Genomic DNA, 18583 nt, shown 5'->3' on the forward strand with positions numbered 1-18583 from the left:
TTGTTTGGCAGTCCCTTGTCTCGAACAGAAGTGGGAGAGTGTTTTAAAACTGTTGTTGTTTTTGCAATAGGATGTAAAATCCCATGTCATTCTTCAAAAACTTTTTGAACCCATTGCACATGCCTTGCTTCTGTGGATATTATGATGAGGAGATTACAGTATGAAAACGCCACCTGATGAGGGGTGTTCGTTCCTGTGTGCGTAAGCATGCATGTATTCATGTGCATGTGTGCTAGCATGTGGTGGCGTAGTCAAATCATTTGCAGGCTACTCAAGATTTTTATATCACTGCACAACACCAACCAGACTGCAAGACAAACATCTTCTGTACAGATTCACTTCATTGCTGCTTTACTGAGAAGAGTGGAAGCACAGTGCAAAACATGATTTAAAGTATCCCTGACATTTTTTCACAGCAATTTCAATCTTCTATCCAGCACTGTATTTGTCTCCAAAATATAATTTTGGCTCTCCTTTTATGATTGCCTCTTCCTTCCTTCCAAATTGCTAGTTTCCCTGTTTTATGATAGTATTTGTTGGGACAAGCAGGTCAAAACATGGGACTATTTTTGAAGCCAGAAATGCAATATAAMTAAGAGAAGAGAGAGAACATGTAAATCAGAGTCCCTGGAAACTAATTAAAATTGAGATAACCATAACAATGGTTCTAGTTACCACAGATTGGCACATTCACAGTCGCTATGCTACAGTATAAGAAAGAGGGAACAGATGATGGATGATCAAAAGCAGTCTCTCCAAATTATGTAAACAACGCTTACACTTGTAAGCATAAGTTCACTTCACAGCTCACTCCTTGTCCAGACTGAGGATTCTGACGCTGACTCAAAGGTGAGGCAGCATCTGGAAATACACCAAATTCAGGTATTTGGCTCCTGCTCCGGAGCTCTTAGCCAAGTAGCTTATTCACTCCCAGTGAGCTGAATCAATCACTATGTTACATAAATGAGACAAGAGAGGGAATCAGTCCCTTCTAAAAGAGAGTTAAAGAGTAAACAAGCCATTGACTCTGTACTGATGTATACCTGGGGGATGATTGTGAATGGTGCCCTACTTATTTTGTTTGTCATTGGTCCTTCGCTCAAAACGTACAGTATTTTGCATTAAAGCTTTATATTAGTGGTCTCCAACAAGTTACTGGAGTGCACTTCAGTGTCAGATTTAACGGACAGAGAGGGCAGACAAAGAGAGAGAGAGAGAGAGAGAGAGACAAGCGATTATGGAGCGACAACAGAGGGGAAGAGAAAAAAATTATTTAGACAGAGACACAACGGGGACAACTACATTTCCTATGCCAATAAAGCCCTTTCAATTTAAAAATTTAAATTGAGAGAGAGAGAGAGGCGAGAGGAGAGCGAGAGAGAGAGAGAGAGAGAGAGAGAGAGACAGAGAGAGGAGAGAGAGAGAGAGAGAGAGAGAGAGAGAGAGAGAGAGAGAGAGAGAGAGAGAGAGAGAGAGAGAGAGAGAGAGAGAGAGAGAGAGAGAGAGAGAGAGACAGATAAACTAATAGTAGGAGAGAGAGAGAGGAGAAATGAACATAGAGTTAGGGGGAGAAAGCATAGGAGAGACCATGACGAGAGTTTAAGGAGAGTAGAGAGAAGGTAAGGCATGCCATTGTTTTTCCAGGTTGAGCATTTAAATGCTAGACCTGTTTGATTGATGGATCAGCAGGAGGAAGACGAAGAGCTCAATGGGATTTGAATCCAGTGTGAAGGGGCACTTGAGAAGAGAAATATACATTGTACTGTGGAAGAGACAGAGAGAGAGAGAGAGAGAGAGAGAGAGAGAGAGAGAGAGAGAGAGAGAGAGAGAAGAAGAGAGAGAGAGAGAGAAGAGAGGGAGAGGAGAGAGAGAGAGAGAGAGAGAGAGAGAGAGAGAAGAGAGAGAGAGAGAGAACAGAGAGAGATGGAGCAGGCAGGCAGGCGCAGGCAGGCAGGCAGGCAGGCAGGCAGGCAGGCAGCAGGCAGGCAGACAGGCAGACAACAGACAGTATACAGACAGACAACAGACAGACAGACAGACAGACAGAACAGACAGACAGACGACAGACAAACAGACAGACAGACAGACAGACAGTACAGACAGACAGGACAGACAGACACGACAGACAGACCAGACAGACAGACAGACAGACAGCAGGAAGACAGACAGACAGAATCGGTAAGGAAGGATTGGAGTCACGGTTAAATGAGTTGCAGATATCGGAAGAGCAGCAGGGAGGGGAGAGACCGAGGGGAGGGGTGGAGAAATAGTAAGCAGGGAGGGAGAGTGAGTGAGAGAGGGAGAGAGGGAATCAAAGGATAAATCCTTACTACATAATGATTAGGACTCACAAGCCCTTCCTGTGACATGGAGTGTAGAAGCCAGGATTACAACGGGACAGAGTAAAGAGGCTGCAGGCAACACAGGGGGAAGGAGGGACACAGGTGCAAGAAGAGGAAGGGGCACACGGGAACAACAAGTGCATTGAGCACGGCCACTAAAGGTTTCAGGGATCCATGCAACAACCTGCATCAAGAGCGATTTGGAAGCTCACCGGCTGACCTGCTGCTGCTGTCCTCTGTCTGGGCCATCTGTCTGTGGGCKTTGGAGCTAGCAGACCCAAGCCCAGCATCTGGACAGCACTGTGTCYTACTTAATGGAGGGGCMAGCGTGCTGCTGGAGAGCAGGGGGAGCAACCGGAGGCTCAGGTWATCCTGCARAYGTGAATTCGATGAGAAATTGACATATAGTCGAYGAGTGTGTCATCAAAAAGATGGAGTACATCTGTTTCTTTCACCTGGGCGAGACAGCAGTGGGCAGTGAGAGAAGGAAGAGRGCGTCGGGCGCAGAGTCTTGACTGTCGGAAGACGTGAAGAATTTCACTGAATCGACCACTTGTTTTCGGTTGTTTTTTTGGGGCTCTAACTGCGTTATTGTGCCACTTCTGAGCTATTTTCTCTTGGCCAGGAAGTGGATACAGATTAGATGTGTTATCAGAGGTGAGAGGCTGCTGAAGACCAGCCAAGACACATAAATTGTACACACACACACACACACCTATTCGGTATGCTTCATAACAATGAGTACATATATACACTCTCTGCCCTACTGAGCACACACATACTCACATGCACACATAGAGACACAGCCCATCTCGCACAACGCTCGGGGACTTGTTACCATAACAAACCTCTCTGGGGTTAGCTGTTCCAACTTCTATCCTCACGCCTTACACTGGAAATTAGCCTGTCACTACGGCCGTGGACTGCTTCATTCTGTTTATTAGTTGTTCCTTCTTTCCTCTGGCACCTGCTTTCTTCAATCACCCTCTATCACTATATCCATACTTCCACCCCCCCTCCCGTACCAGCAAGAGATAATGTGACCTTCTGCCAAAGTGCTGGTAACCATGCCACGGTCGCAGCGGGCTCCTCTGTTGCTACTGAAATAGACTCAAACAAGTGCCGAAAGGAAGGGAGCGGGGGAGTGAGGGAAGGGAGAAAAGGGAAAAAAGAGAAGCAGGACAGCTGAAGCCACGGACACGGAATGAGCCGGTGGGAGCCAGGGCTGGATGCGGATTGCCAACGCAGGTAATGGATCACCTTCCCTTTCCCTTTCCCTACCACTGCCTAGCCTAGYGCTGTACCCAGACCCACCRCACTTTACTGTCTCAGACTGCCKGCYTATACCGSRCAGAGAGGGGTCGGCTGGATTGAAATAATTCCATATGACAAATGTGATTGCAATGGGCTGCTGTCAATATTGTAATGTATCTCAGAAGTGAGGAGGCTGCTGCTTTGTCACAGGTGCTACATGTGTTTGTTTTGCTCTTCGAAAGTAAAGAGACGGTGTAGATAGCAGACCCATCCTCCTCCCACTCAAGTCAGATGAAATGTAATGTATACTTGGAAGTTGGAACTAAATAAACAGTTTACTGTGAACTGTGGGGACTAGATCACAGGACCTRTGTAAGGCATCAAAGGACTGGCTGTTGGCTGTGTGACCGTGTGGCAGTATGACTGTGCCTGTGTGTCTGTGGCTGTGCTTTACTTCACAGTGTCAGAGGATTTGGCAAAGTTGATCGATTCATCACTATAAACAGGAAAAACAGAACAGCTGAGAAGGACTGCAGTTGTACACTGCATGCTGAAACTGCCAGAGAAATTGAATTGCCACTGAGGAGTGACTTTGGTCCTTTGGGACAGGAGAGTGAATGAGACTTCTGTAATTATACTAGCATCCATCCCAGTGCTTTAGTTTCATGAATACAGAGCAGTTCCTTGACGTTCTGTAGACACACTCTACCTTTCAATTGGCTTCTGTTATGGCACTCCCATCCTGCGTTTGTATTTCTATTTCAACTGAAGGAAGAAAGAGAAAGATGAGGAAGGAAATAATGAATGAATGAAAGAAAGAGAGAGAGAGAGAGAGAGAGAGAAAGAGAAAGACAGAGAGAGAGAGAGAAATATTTATTAGAAAGTGCCTTGATGGCATAGTTTGTGAGCCCTGTCTTGAAGGGCATTTCAAAAGTGTATTCCGGTGTGGACACAGTTATCAATCCCAAATGTTCTATCTCTGTTTCTCAACCTACTACACAGGACATGTTCAGTCACTTTCATTTGAGAAACATGGCAAATTGTTCACAATTTGCTTGTGAAAATTGATTGTTGAAATGTGATTGTTAAACTGACCACGTTATTCAAACTACAATGACCGTATCCACAACAGCGTTCAAGGTCAGATACCGGTGAGAGAACCCCAAGCAGGGAGAACTTGTCACCTTGGATATCCATATATACTGTATGAACCCCTTTAGGGTTTCCTGTAAGACAGTGGCACTGCTCTGAAAAAAGACAGTTAAGAAAAAAAGATCAACCACCCGGTTTTATAATTTTGGGGGGGGGGGCATTTCACCTGAGTGCTTCCCAGACCATTTCCTAATACCTGTGGTATTTTTAGACGAGCTGGAGTGTGTGTGAGCCTGGTTCTAACCAAGGCAGATTGTCTAGTTCCATGCATGGCCAAGCATTACCTGCCTAACAGGTTGGATATTTGTATGCCAATATAGTACATTGGCATTATGCATTACTGTGTCTACCTTTTCTCTGTGGGTTGTTTTTCACTTGGGGGAGAGAAAAATGTGTGAGCAGAAGAAAATAATGTATTTTTAAACAGTACACAGCTTAGCACCCGTTTGTTCTAGTGAAAAATGGCTGTTCATTATGTTATTCCTTCCATATCGTGTTCCCCTGATGAGATGTATAGTGAATAGGAGTGTGTGTGTGTTGTGTGTGTGTGCGTGTGTGTGTTGTGTGTGTGTGTGTGGTGTGTGTGTGTGTGTGTGTGTGTGTGTGTGTGGTGTGTGTGTGTGTGTGTGTGTGTGTGTGTGGTGTGTGTGGTGTGTTGGTGTGTGTGTGGTGGTGTGTGTGTGTGTGTGTGGTGTGTGCGTGTGTTGGGGGGTGAGAGGGTTAACAGATGAGACCGTCCCATCGATGGTGGCAATGCTCTGTGTGACAGGGGAACAGATGCATGATCTCTGGGTATGCTGGCTCCCTCTTCTAGAACTGGTCCATCACACAGCATGGAATACACACACACGCACATGCACACACACATGCTTGCTTACACACACACACACACAGATGCACACACAAGCACTCTCACACACTGACGCTAAAACACACACACACACTATTGGAGGAGCACAAGCACCCACAAGCACCCACACGCACATGCACACATACATACACACACACACATTCTGACTCACCAACGAACAGAGGCAAACACACTCATTCTATCCATCCTACCATGGGAGACCAAAATGGACAATATCTCACCTGTCTACTTGTATATTGTTTTTGGAGTGCTTTTTTAAAAGAGGCTTTTAGGGTTGAAAATATCTAGACGTCCCCAACCTTGAGTGACACTWTAGAGCAGGGCAACAGAGGGTTAAACTCTGAAGGACACGGGACTGGGGGAGGGGCGTACAGTAGGTCACCTAGAGAATAAATCAAATCAGCAATCAAGCCGAGATGTTTTTTAACAGATGCTGGGCTTAATCCAGCCTTCCTCCACTACATCGCGCAGTCACACTCAACCACTATTACACACACAGCACTGCACACAGAAAGGGTTAGCCAATGTTTACACTTAGCTTTCTCTTTAGCTGTGTAGTTTAGTCTCATAGAGCACAAACATGAGGAYAATCACAGCATTCTCCACTGGGTGTTTGTCCTGCTTTAATGGTGCGTTTCTCTCCTCGCCCCTACCTGGGCTCGAACCAGGGACCCTCTGCACACATAGACAACAGCCACCCTCGAAGCATCGTCACCCATCGCTCCACAAAAGCCGTGGCCCTTGCAGAGCAAGGGGAACAACAACTTCAAGGTCTCAGAGCGAGTGACGTCACTGATTGAAACGCTATTAGCGCGCACCACCGCTAACTAGCTAGCCATTTCACATCAGTTACACATACATGCTGCCAAGGTGAGTCTGTGCGGAGAAAGAAAAAGTTTGTTACAGTCTAAAACAACTGTCCTCATTGGTCAGTTGTGAAATTTGCACTCTGTCTGGTCTGAGCCAAACAAGGAGACCCGCACCAAGTTCCATTAGCTGGCTGTTTGTTCCCTCCCATCCCAGTGTGTCTCCAATGACCTCCAGAGCTCTTGTCTCAGGGTTAGCTGCTGCTTCGTCAGCTGTCCAGCCTGCCCCACGACACTCMGAGCTGATCAACTTAATGAAATGGTAAAGCTATCAGTCCTCACCCCATCCTCACCCAGTCTCCCCTGTCCCTCCACACAGCAACACATCCCTCAACTCTGAGTGGAGAAAGGGCATGGAGAAGGGGGATAGGAGGGAGGTGGAGACAGGAGGCTGGTAAAATAACAAGGGGCCTTTCCACCTGAACAAACAAACAAGACACACATGCATGAGATGCAAATTGATCAAGCCACAGGGACSAGCCAGACAAGCACACACTGAGCAGTAAACAATTTACTGCAGGGGGAAGGTGGCTTCATACCAGAGCAATCGAGCCAACGAAGTAGTAAATTCCACCCAGAACCAACGACGCTGCGTCGTCACGTAATCCTTTTCCAGTGATATATGGCCCTCATAAAGTAGGGAATAATTGACAGGGCACCATACATGTTGAGAAACACATGAACTGTAACAGTTATACGTGTTTGCTGCCTGGTGTGTATGTTACAGTATGCCCCTGTAGCACTCACATAGCAGGGGGTAGAGGTCTCTGGTGAGRTTTTAAAGGGGAATTTAGAGGCTGGCTTCAGTCAGTGTCGTTCTCCTCCARAAGTTTATTGCCGCTGTACTGCTTCACGGGCAACAGAGACTCCGGTCCCCATTTGTATTCAGGGTGCAGTGCTGTGTGCACCTTGTCTAACGTCCTGTCGCTGTTGAAAAGGAAAACTGACACAATGTTGCCTGGCTGGGGGAGCAGGGTGGCGTCTTCTCATCCGTCTCTCTCTCTCTCTCCCTCTCTCTCTCCCTCTCTCTCTCTCTCTCTCTCCTCTCTCTCTCTCTCTCTCTCTCTCTCTCTCTCTCTCTCTCTCTCTCTCTCTCTCTCTCTCTCTCTCTCTCTCTCTCTCTCTCTCTCTCTCTCTCTCTCTCTCTCCTCTCTCTGTCTCTCTCTCTCTCTCTCTCGGTCTCTCTCTCTCTCTATCTTCTTTCTTCTCTCTCTCTCTCTCTCGGACACTGACACCCACCTTAGATCGTTCGTGTGTGCATCTGTGAGAATGTGTGTGTGTGTGCGTGTGTGATTTGTAATGGAAAAAAATGTAGTAGCCTAATTGCCAACTATTCACGCTTGTTTGTGTCGTACATAATATTTCACAATTACAACTACAACCTTAGAACCCATTCCTGAGAATTGATGTGCTGCTTATTGCAATTAGATATCGATGCCATGGCTGTCCACGTCAAAATATAAAGAACATCTCTAATTTCATTTGAACWGCTTGGAGTGGGCATGATTCATTTATATGAATCAGGTTTGGGGTTCTGTGATGCAGCCTTGACAAAGTGATAAAACCACAAAGTTGGAGTTTTGGGCAAAGAAGTCCCTCAGGGCTCATTTAAAGAACGTAATAAGGGTACATTCAGTTAATCAGTACCTTCAGTTTGTTTTGCACCAACACTGTCACTTCAATCAATACTTTAGCTCCACTGAAAAWGTATAAAAGTCAGATGCTTTACGACTATAGCTTTCATGGGTTTCTGTAGAACAGCGTTTGTACCCATGCGTATGAGAAGAATCTGATAGCTTTGACATGTATCTGGCCCAGTTTTGGCATGTTAGTGAGATGTCAGGGAGAGAGGCGGAACTTAGTGTTGTCGCTGGTCTCAGCACATGGCAACACAATGTTTAAAGCAGAAAACACTCGATGGGATGGTTACCGTATAGTATACTGTATCTCAGAGGTAGATTAAAAAACAAAGTGGTATGTTCATACGTGGGTTAGTGCTTGTGTGAGGGGTCTGTCAGGGCAGATGGGTGGGCAGCAGCCAGCAAGTCAGCTGTCAGAGCAGGATGGTGACATCTGGACCGGGAGGGGATCCCCCCCATCTCCATCGTCAGCCATGGACCTCGGCTTAACCAGGGTTTTATCCTGATCTCTGCTCCACATACCACACGGACACACATGAGGGTCACAGACAGCACGGTCAAAGGCCAGGACTACAACCCAAAGCTTACACCACCATGACCATGTCGACCCAACCGTTTCTTACATGACACTGTGATTTACAGTGCCTTCAGAAAGCATTCACACCCCCGTGACTTTTTCCACATTTTGTTGTGTTACAAAGTGGGATTAAAATAGATTTAATTGTGATTTTATTGACCAAGGTCTCTGTTATGTCAAAGTGGAAGAACATTTTAACGTTTTTTTTATGAATGGAAAATAAAGCACTAATATATCTTGATTAGAAAATTATTCAACCCCCTCAGTCAATACAGGTTAGAATCACCTTAGGCAGCGATTATAGCTCTGGACACCTGGATTGTACAATATTTCTTCAAGCTCTGTCAAGTTGGTTTTTGATCATTGCTAGACAGCCATTTTCAGGTCTTGCCATAGATTTTCAAGCCAATTTAATTTAAAACTGTAACTAGGTCACTCAGGAAAATTCAATGCCGTCTTGGTAAGCAACTCCAGTGTATATTTGGCCTTGTGTTTTAGGTAATGCTGAAAGGTGAATTTGTCTCCCAGTGTCTGTTGGAAAGCAGACTGAACCAAGTTCTCCTCTAGAATTTTGCCTGTGCTTAGCTCTATTCCGTTTATTTATCCTAAAAAACTCTCTAGTCCTTTCCAATGACAAGCATACACCTAACAYTATGCAGCCACCACCATGCTTGAACATATGAAGAGTGATACTCAGTGATGTGTTGGATTTGCCCCAAACATAACGCTTCGTGTTCAGGACAAAAAGTTAATTTCTTTGCCACATTTTTTGCAGTATTACTTTAGTACCTTATTGCAAACAGGATGCATGGAACCTTGAGGAACACCGAAATTTACAGTTGATTTATCTGAGGACAAACTATCCACAAACTGATATCTTTCCGACAGATAAGATCTAAACCAGGCCAGAACTTGTCCGTGTAGACCATTTTGGGTTTCCAATCTCTCCAAAAGAATGTGGTGATCGATGGTATCAAAAGCAGCACTAAGGTCTAGGAGCACGAGGACAGATGCAGATCCTCGGTCTGACGCCATTAAAAGGTCATTTACCACCTTCACAAGTGCAGTCTCAGTGCTATGATTGCGTCTAAAACCAGACTGATGCGTTTTGTATACATTGTTTGTCTTCAGTAAGGCAGTGAGTTGCTGCGCAACAGCTTTTTCCCAAAAAATTGAGAGGAATGGGAGATTCGATATAGGCCGATAGTTTTTTATATTTTCTGGGTCAAGGTTTGGCTTTTTCAAGAGAGGCTTTATTACTGCCACTTTTAGTGAGTTTGGTACACATCCGGTGGATCGAGAGCCATTTATTATGTTCAACATAGGAGGGCCAAGCACAGGAAGCAGCTCTTTCAGTAGTTTAGTTGGAATAGGGTCCAGTATGCAGCTTGAAGGTTTAGAGGCCATGATTATTTTCATCATTGTGTCWAGAGATATAGTACTAAAAYACTTSAGTGTCTCCCTTGATCCTAGGYCCTGGCAGAGTTGTGCAGACTMAGGACAACKGAGGTTTGGAGGAATASGCAGATTTAAAGAGGAGTCTGTMATTTSCTTTCTAATGATMRTGATCTTTTCCTCAAAGAAGTTCATGAATTTATCACTGCTGAAGTGAAAGCCATCCTCTCTTGGGGAATGCTGCTTTTTAGTTAGCTTTGCGACAGTATCAAAAATACATTTTGGATTGTTCTTATTTTCCTCAATTAAGTTGGAAAAATAGGATGATCGAGCAGCAGTGAGGGCTCTTCGATACTGCACGGTACTGTCTTTCCAAGCTAGTCGGAAGACTTCCAGTTTGGTGTGGCGCCATTTCCGTTCCAATTTTCTGGAAGCTTGCTTCAGAGCTCGGGTATACCAGGGAGCTAGTTTCTTATGACAAATGTTTTTTGTCTGCATCTAGGGTATTGCGCAAGGTTAAATTGAGTTCCTCAGTTAGGTGGTTAACTGATTTTTGTACTCTGACGTCCTTGGGTAGGCTGAGGGAGTCTGGAAGGGCATCTAGGAATCTTTGGGTTTATAGCACGGCTTTTGATGATACTTGGTTGGGGTCTGAGCAGATTATTTGTTGCAATTGCAAACGTAATAAAACGGTGGTCCGATAGTCCAGGATTATGAGGAAAAACGATAAGATCCACAACATTTATTCCACGGGACAAAACTAGATTCAGAGTATGACTGTGGCAGTGAGTAGGTCCGGAGAAATGTTGGACAAAACCCACTGAGTCGATGATGGTTCCGAAAGCCTTTTGGAGTGGGTCTGTGGACTTTGCCATGTGAATATTAAAGTCACCAAAAATTTGAATATTATCTGCCATGACTACAAGGTCCGATATGAATTCAGGGAACTCAGTGAGGAACGCTGTATATGGCCCAGGAGGCCTGTAAACAGTAGCTATAAAAAGTGATTGTGTAGGCTGCATAGATTTCATGACTAGAAGCTCAAAAGACGAAAACTTCTGCTTTTTTTGTAAATTGAAATTTGCTATCATAAATGTTAGCAACATCACCACCTTTGCGGGATGCGCGGGGGATATGGTCACTAGTGTAACCAGGAGGTGAGGCCTCATTTAACACAGTAAATTCATCAGGCTTAAGCCATGTTTCAGTCAGGCCAATCACATAAAGATTATGATCAGTGATTAGTTCATTGACTATAACTGCCTTGGAAGTGAGGGATCTAACATTAAGTAGCCCTATTTTGAGATGTGAGGTATCACAATCTCTTTCAATAATGGCAGGAATGGAGGAGGTCTTTATTCCAGTGAGATTGCTAAGGCGTACACTGCCATGTTTAGTTTTGCCCAACCTAGGTCGAGGCACAGACACGGTCTCAATGGGGATAGCTGAGCTGACGACACTGACTGTGCTAGTGGCAGACTCCACTTAGCTGGCAGGCTGGCTAACAGTCTGCTGCCTGGCCTGCACCCTATCTCATTGTGGAGCTAGGGGAGTTAGAGCCCCGTCTATGTTCGTAGATAAGATGAGAGCCCCCCTCCAGCTAGGATGGAGTCCGTCACTTCTCAACAGGCCAGGCTTTGTCCTGTTTGTGGGTGAGTCCCAGAAAGAAGGCCAATTATCTACAAATTCTATCTTTTGGGAGTGGCAGAAAACAGTTTTCAACCAGCGATTGAGTTGTGAGACTCTGCTGTAGAGCTCATCACTCCCCCTAACTGGGAGGTGGCCAGAGACAATTACTTGATGCCGACACATCTTTCTAGCTGATTTACACGCTGAAGCTATGTTGCGCTTGGTGACCTCTGACTATTTCATCCTAACATCGTTGGTGCCGATGTGGATAACAATATCCCTATACTCTCTACACTCGCCAGTTTTAGCTTTAGCCAGCACCATCTTCAGATTAGCCTTAACGTCGGTAGCCCTGCCCCTAGTAAACAGTGTATGATTGCTGGATGATTCGTTTTAAGTCTAATACTACGGGTAATGGAGTCGCCAATGACTAGGGTTTTCAATGTGTCAGAGCTAATGGTGGGAGTCTTCGGCGCCTCAGACCACGTAACGGGAGGAGTAGAGACCAGAGAAGGCTCGGCCTCTGACTCCGACTCGCTGCTTAATGGGAAGAACCGGTTGAAAGTTTCTGTCGGCTGAATGAGTGACACCGGTTGAGCATTCCTACAGCATTTCCCTCYAGAAGCCATGAGAAAGTTGTCCGGCTGTGGGGACTGTGCGGGGGGGATTTATACTACTATCTGTACTTACTGGTGACACAGACGCTGTTTCATCCTTTCCTACACTGAAATTACCCTTGCCTAATGATTGCGTCTGAAGCTGGGCTTGCAGCACAGCTATCCTCGCCATAAGGCGATTGTTCTCCTGTATGTTATGAGTACAGCGACTGCAATTAGAAGGCATCATGTTAATGTTACTACTTAGCTTCGGCTGGTGGAGGTACTGACGAACCACGTCCAGACAAAGCGTCCGGAGTGAAAAGGTTGAATGAAAAAAAGTAGAGCGAGGGAGAAAACTAAAAATATGAACGTAATTAAAAAGTAAAAACCATAAAGTTGTCAGGTAGCAAAGTAAGGTTAGCAACAAAACGCACAGCAGCACGTACACAAGTCTGCAAGTCTACAGGTAATTTTATGTATGGGTACAAAGATATGTTAGTAATTTAAAAATCATATTAAACACTATTATTGCACACAACTTATTACATGACTTGTTAAGCACATTTTTATTCCTGAATTTATATAGGCTTAACATAACAAAGGGGTTGAATACGTATTGACTCAAGACATTTCAGCTTTACATTTTTTATTAATTTGCAAACATTTCTAAAAACATAATTCCACTTTGACATTATGCGGTATTGTGTGTAGATCAGTGACACACAATTGAAATTTAATCAATTTTAAATTCAGGCTGTAACACAACAACATGTGGAAAAAGTCACTTTCTGAAGGCACTGTACATCTGTGTCAGCATGACCAGGGTGAGAAGGACATGACTGATGAATCATGCCAAGCCAGTGCTGCGAAAGGCTCAAGTAAACACGTGTTAGGTAAAATAGATTACACCCCGGATACCATTGTAATCTGCTACTGCCTCTCAAAGATTATTACCCTCACACTCTTCCACATACAATCTGTTCAATCTCGCCACAGAGTGTGCTGACAAAGCAAATGCAGAGGATGGAGTTTGGTGCTATAAATGTGATAAGGGTGTGTGGAGATATACAGTGTATATCAACATTTGTCAAATGACAGGACAACACGTTACYGTATTCTTGGCTTTGAGAAATTAGTTGTATACCCTTGTGCCTTTGATGTATTGCCCTTAAAATAATTGATCAAACAGAAAATGTGATTAATGATCAAATGTTGGCTGATGACACAGTATATAGTCTTTCATTGGGTTTCCTTCCTAATGGGTCTGGCAATGATGACAAATTGGTTCTATATGACCTGTCTGTTTGTAGGCACAAGTATAGTATGAACTTTCAATATGTATGAACATTATCCCATTACTCCTGTGCTGCAGCTGCATGAAAATGACATGAAAATGTAGTAGTCCTGCATTTTACCCATCTGCTAAGTTATTAACAACCTGTCTGTCATGTACCACTGACACACAGAGACAGACATCTGCTAGTTATTAACAACCTGTCTGTCATTGTACCACTGACACACAGAGACAGGACATCTGCTAAGTTATTAACAACCTGCCTGTCATTGTACCACTGACACACAGAGACAGGACATCTGCTAAGTTATTAACAACCTGCCTGTCATTGTACCACTGACACACAGAGACAGGACATCTGCTAAGTTATTAACAACCTGCCTGTCATTGTACCACTGACACACAGATACAGGACATCTGCTAAGTTATTAACAACCTGCCTGTCATTGTACACTGACACACAGAGACAGACATCTGCTAAGTATTAACAACCTGCCTGTCATTGTACCACTGACACACAGATACAGGACATCTGCTAAGTTATTAAACACCTGCCTGTCATTGTACCACTGACACACAGAGACAGGACATCTGCTAAGTTATTAACAACCTGTCTGTCATTGTACCACTGACCACAAGAGACAGGACATCTGCTAAGTTATTAACAACCTGTCTGTCTTGTACCCATGACACACAGAGACAGGACATCTCTAAGTTATAACAACCTGTGTCATTGTACCACTGAACACAGAGACAGGACATCTGCTAAGTTATTAACAACCTGCCTGTCATTGTACCACTGACACACAGAGACAGACATCTGCTAAGTATTAACAACCTGTCTGTCATTGTACCACTGACACACAGAGACAGGACATCTGCTAAGTTATTAACAACCTGCTGTCATTGTACCACTGACACACAGAGACAGGACATCTGCTAAGTTATTAACAACCTGCCTGTCATTGTACCACTGACACACAGAGACAGGACATCTGCTAAGTTATTAACAACCTGCCTGTCATTGTACCACTGACACACAGAACAGGACATCTGCTAAGTTATTAACAACCTGCCTGTCATTGTACCACTGACAACAGAGACAGACATCTGCTAAGTTATTAACAACCCTGCCTGTCATTGTACCACTGACACAAGAGACAGGACATCTGCTAAGTTATTAACAACCTGCCTGTCATTGTACCACTGACACACAGAGACAGGACATAACCTGCTGGCCTTTGCCCTACTAACACCACAGAGACAGGGCACACTGTAAACCTCCAAACCCATTCTACCTAACACACCCTCAAATCCAAAAGCATAATCTTAAATCAGAAATCGACAGGTTGTGGGCGACCCAATGCTCCCCACTTCCCCACTTTGAACGAAAACAAGGGGGTTGAGCCCTGAGCCGCCTTGGGCTGGCCTTCTAGGCTAGGTGTGTCTTTGTGTTAATCCCGCCAACTCGAATGACTCTACTGCCCCAGAGCTGGAGAGAAAGGGAAAGTCACTTGCAACCTAACATTACAGCCGCCAGAAACAAACCGAGCAGGTGAAGCCAACAAGCATCATTCTCGGTTCTTGGATCTGAATCAACTCGACCCTAAAAGAGACAAAGAAGCGAGAAAAAGAAGGCTCATGACCAATCCATAAACTCCAGAAAAATGTGAATACATTTTGAAAGGTGGAAGAGTGACTCCCAGATTTTGGCAGTGAGTAGGTCCGGAAAATGTTGGACAAAACCCACTGAGTCGATGATGGTTCGAAAGCCTTTTGGAGTGGGTCTGTGGACTTTGCCATGTGAATATTAAAGTCACCAAAAATTTGAATATTATCTGCCATGACTACAAGGCCGATATGAATTCAGGGAACTCAGTGAGGAACGCTGTATATGGCCCAGGAGGCCTGTAAACAGTAGCTATAAAAATGATTGTGTAGGCTGCATAGTTTCATGACTAGAAGCTCAAAAGACGAAAACTTCTGCTTTTTTTGTAAATTGAAATTTGCTATCATAAATGTTAGCAACATCACCACCTTTGCGGGATGCGCGGGGATATGGTCACTAGTGTAACCAGGAGGTGAGGCCTCATTTAACACAGTAAATTCATCAGGCTTAAGCCATGTTTCAGTCAGGCAATCACATAAAGATTATGATCAGTGATTAGTTCATTGACTATAACTGCCTTGGAAGTGAGGGATCTAACATTAAGTAGCCCTATTTTGAGATGTGAGGTATCACAATCTCTTTCAATAATGGCAGGAATGGAGGAGGTCTTTATTCCAGTGAGATTGCTAAGGCGTACACTGCCATGTTTAGTTTTGCCCAACCTAGGTCGAGGCACAGACACGGTCTCAATGGGATAGCTGAGCTGACGACACTGACTGTGCTAGTGGCAGACTCCACTTAGCTGGCAGGCTGGCTTAACAGTCTGCTGCCTGGCCTGCACCCTATCTCATTGTGGAGCTAGGGGAGTTAGAGCCCCGTCTATGTTCGTAGATAAGATGAGAGCCCCCCTCCAGCTAGGATGGAGTCCGTCATTCTCAACAGGCCAGGCTTTGTCCTGTTTGTGGGTGAGTCCCAGAAAGAAGGCCAATTATCTACAATTCTATCTTTTGGAGTGGCAGAAAACAGTTTTCAACCCAGCGATTGAGTTGTGAGATCTGCTGTAGAGCTCATACCCCCCTAACTGGAGGTGGCCAGAGACAATTACTTGATGCCGACACATCTTTCTAGCTGATTTACACGCTGAAGCTATGTTGCGCTTGTGACCTCTGACTATTTCATCCAACATCGTTGGGTGCCGATGTGGATAACAATATCCCTATACTCTCACACTCGCCAGTTTAGCTTTAGCCAGCACCATCTTCAGATTAGCCTTAACGTCGGTAGCCCTGCCCCTAGTAAACAGTGTATGATTGCTGGATGATTCGTTTTAAGTCTAATACTACGGGTAATGGAGTCGCCAATGACTAGGGTTTCAATGTGTCAGAGCTAATGGTGGGAGTCTTCGGCGCCTCAGACCACGTAACGGGAGGAGTAGAGACCAGAGAAGGCTCGGCCTCTGACTCCGACTCGCTGCTTAATGGGAAGAACCGGTTGAAAGTCTTCTGTCGGCTGAAGAGTGACACCGGTTGAGCATTCTACAGCATGCAGAAGTTTGTGTCGCTGTGGGGACTGTGCGGGGGATTTATACTACTATCTGTACTTACTGGTGACACAGACGCTGTTTCATCCTTTCCTACACTGAAATTACCCTTGCCTAATGATTGCGTCTGAAGCTGGGCTTGAGCACAGCTATCCTCGCCATAAGGCGATTGTTCTCCTGTATGTTATGAGTACAGCGACTGCAATTAGAAGGCATCATGTTAATGTACTACTTAGCTCGGCTGGTGGAGGTACTGACGAACCACGTCCAGACAAAGCGTCCGGAGTGAAAAGGTTGAATGAAAAAAAGTAGAGCGAGGGAGAAACTAAAAATATGAACGTAATTAAAAAGTAAAAACCATAAAGTTGTCAGGTAGCAAAGTAAGGTTAGCACAAAACGCACACAGCACGTACACAAGTCTGCAAGTCTACAGGTAATTTTATGTATGGGTACAAAGATATGTTAGTAATTAAAAATCATATTAAACACTATTATTGCACACAACTTATTACATGACTTGTTAAGCACATTTTTATTCTGAATTTATATAGCTTAACATAACAAAGGGGTTGAATACGTATTGACTCAAGACATTTCAGCTTTACATTTTTTATTAATTTGCAAACATTTCTAAAAACATAATTCCACTTTGACATTATGCGTATTGTGTGTAGATCAGTGACACACAATTGAAATTAATCAATTTAAATTCAGGCTGTAACACAACACATGTGGAAAAAGTCACTTTCTGAAGGCACTGTACATCTGTGTCAGCATGACCAGGGTGAGAAGGACATGACTGATGAATCATGCCAAGCCATGCTGCGAAAGGCTCAAGTAAACACGTGTTAGGTAAAATAGATTACACCCCGGATACCATTGTAATCTGCTACTGCCTCTCAAAGATTATTAATCTGTTCAATCTCGCCACAGAGAGTGCTGACAAGCAAATGCAGAGGATGGAGTTTGGTGCTATAAATGTGATACGGGTGTGTAGAGATATACAGTGTATATCAACATTTGTCAAATGACAGGACAACACGTTACTGTATTCTTGGCTTTGAAAGATAGTTGTATACCCTTGTGCCTTTGATGTATTGCCCTTAAAATAATTGATCAAACAGAAAATGTGATTAATGATCAAATGTTGGCTGATGACACAGTATATAGTCTTTCATTGGGTTTCCTTCCTAATGGGTCTGGCAATGATGACAAATTGGTTCTATATGACCTGTCTGTTTGTGAGGGCAACAATATAGTATGAACTTTCAATATAGTATGAAACATTATCCCATTACTCCTGTGCTGCAGCTGCATGAAAATGACATGAAAATGTAGTAGTCCTGCATTTTTACCCATCTGCTAAGTTATTAACAACCTGTCTGTCATTGTACCACTGACACACAGAGACAGGACATCTGCTAAGTATTAACAACCTGCCTGTCATTGTACCACTGACACACAGAGACAGGACATCTGCTAAGTTATTAAACAACCTGCCTGTCATTGTACCACTGACACACAGAGACAGGACATCTGCTAAGTTATTAACAACCTGCTGTCATTGTACCACTGACACACAGAACAGGACATCTGCTAAGTTATTAACAACCTGCCTGTCATTGTACCACTGACACACAGAGACAGGACATAAACTGCTGCCTTTGCCCTACTAACACCACAGAGACAGGGCACACTGTAAACCTCCAAACCCATTCTACCTAACACACCCTCAAATCCAAAAGCATAATCTTAAATCAGAAATCGACAGGTTGTGGGGACCAATGCTCCCACTTCCCCACTTTAACGGAAAAC

General features: G+C 44.3%; 1 protein-coding gene across 1 annotated transcript in view; it reads left to right on the plus strand.

Moving 5' to 3' along the window:
* Positions 1–2310: 2310 nt before the first annotated feature.
* The window catches only part of LOC112069504 (glutamate receptor ionotropic, NMDA 2C-like), an 87107-nt gene continuing 70834 nt past the window's right edge, over positions 2311–18583 (plus strand). The window contains 1 exon segment of the mRNA XM_024136847.2: positions 2311–3590. The gene's annotated coding sequence lies outside the window, so the exon portion shown is untranslated.

The sequence above is a fragment of the Salvelinus sp. IW2-2015 genome, unplaced genomic scaffold (assembly GCF_002910315.2).
Source record: "Salvelinus sp. IW2-2015 unplaced genomic scaffold, ASM291031v2 Un_scaffold1031, whole genome shotgun sequence".
NCBI classification, from domain to species: domain Eukaryota; kingdom Metazoa; phylum Chordata; class Actinopteri; order Salmoniformes; family Salmonidae; genus Salvelinus; species Salvelinus sp. IW2-2015.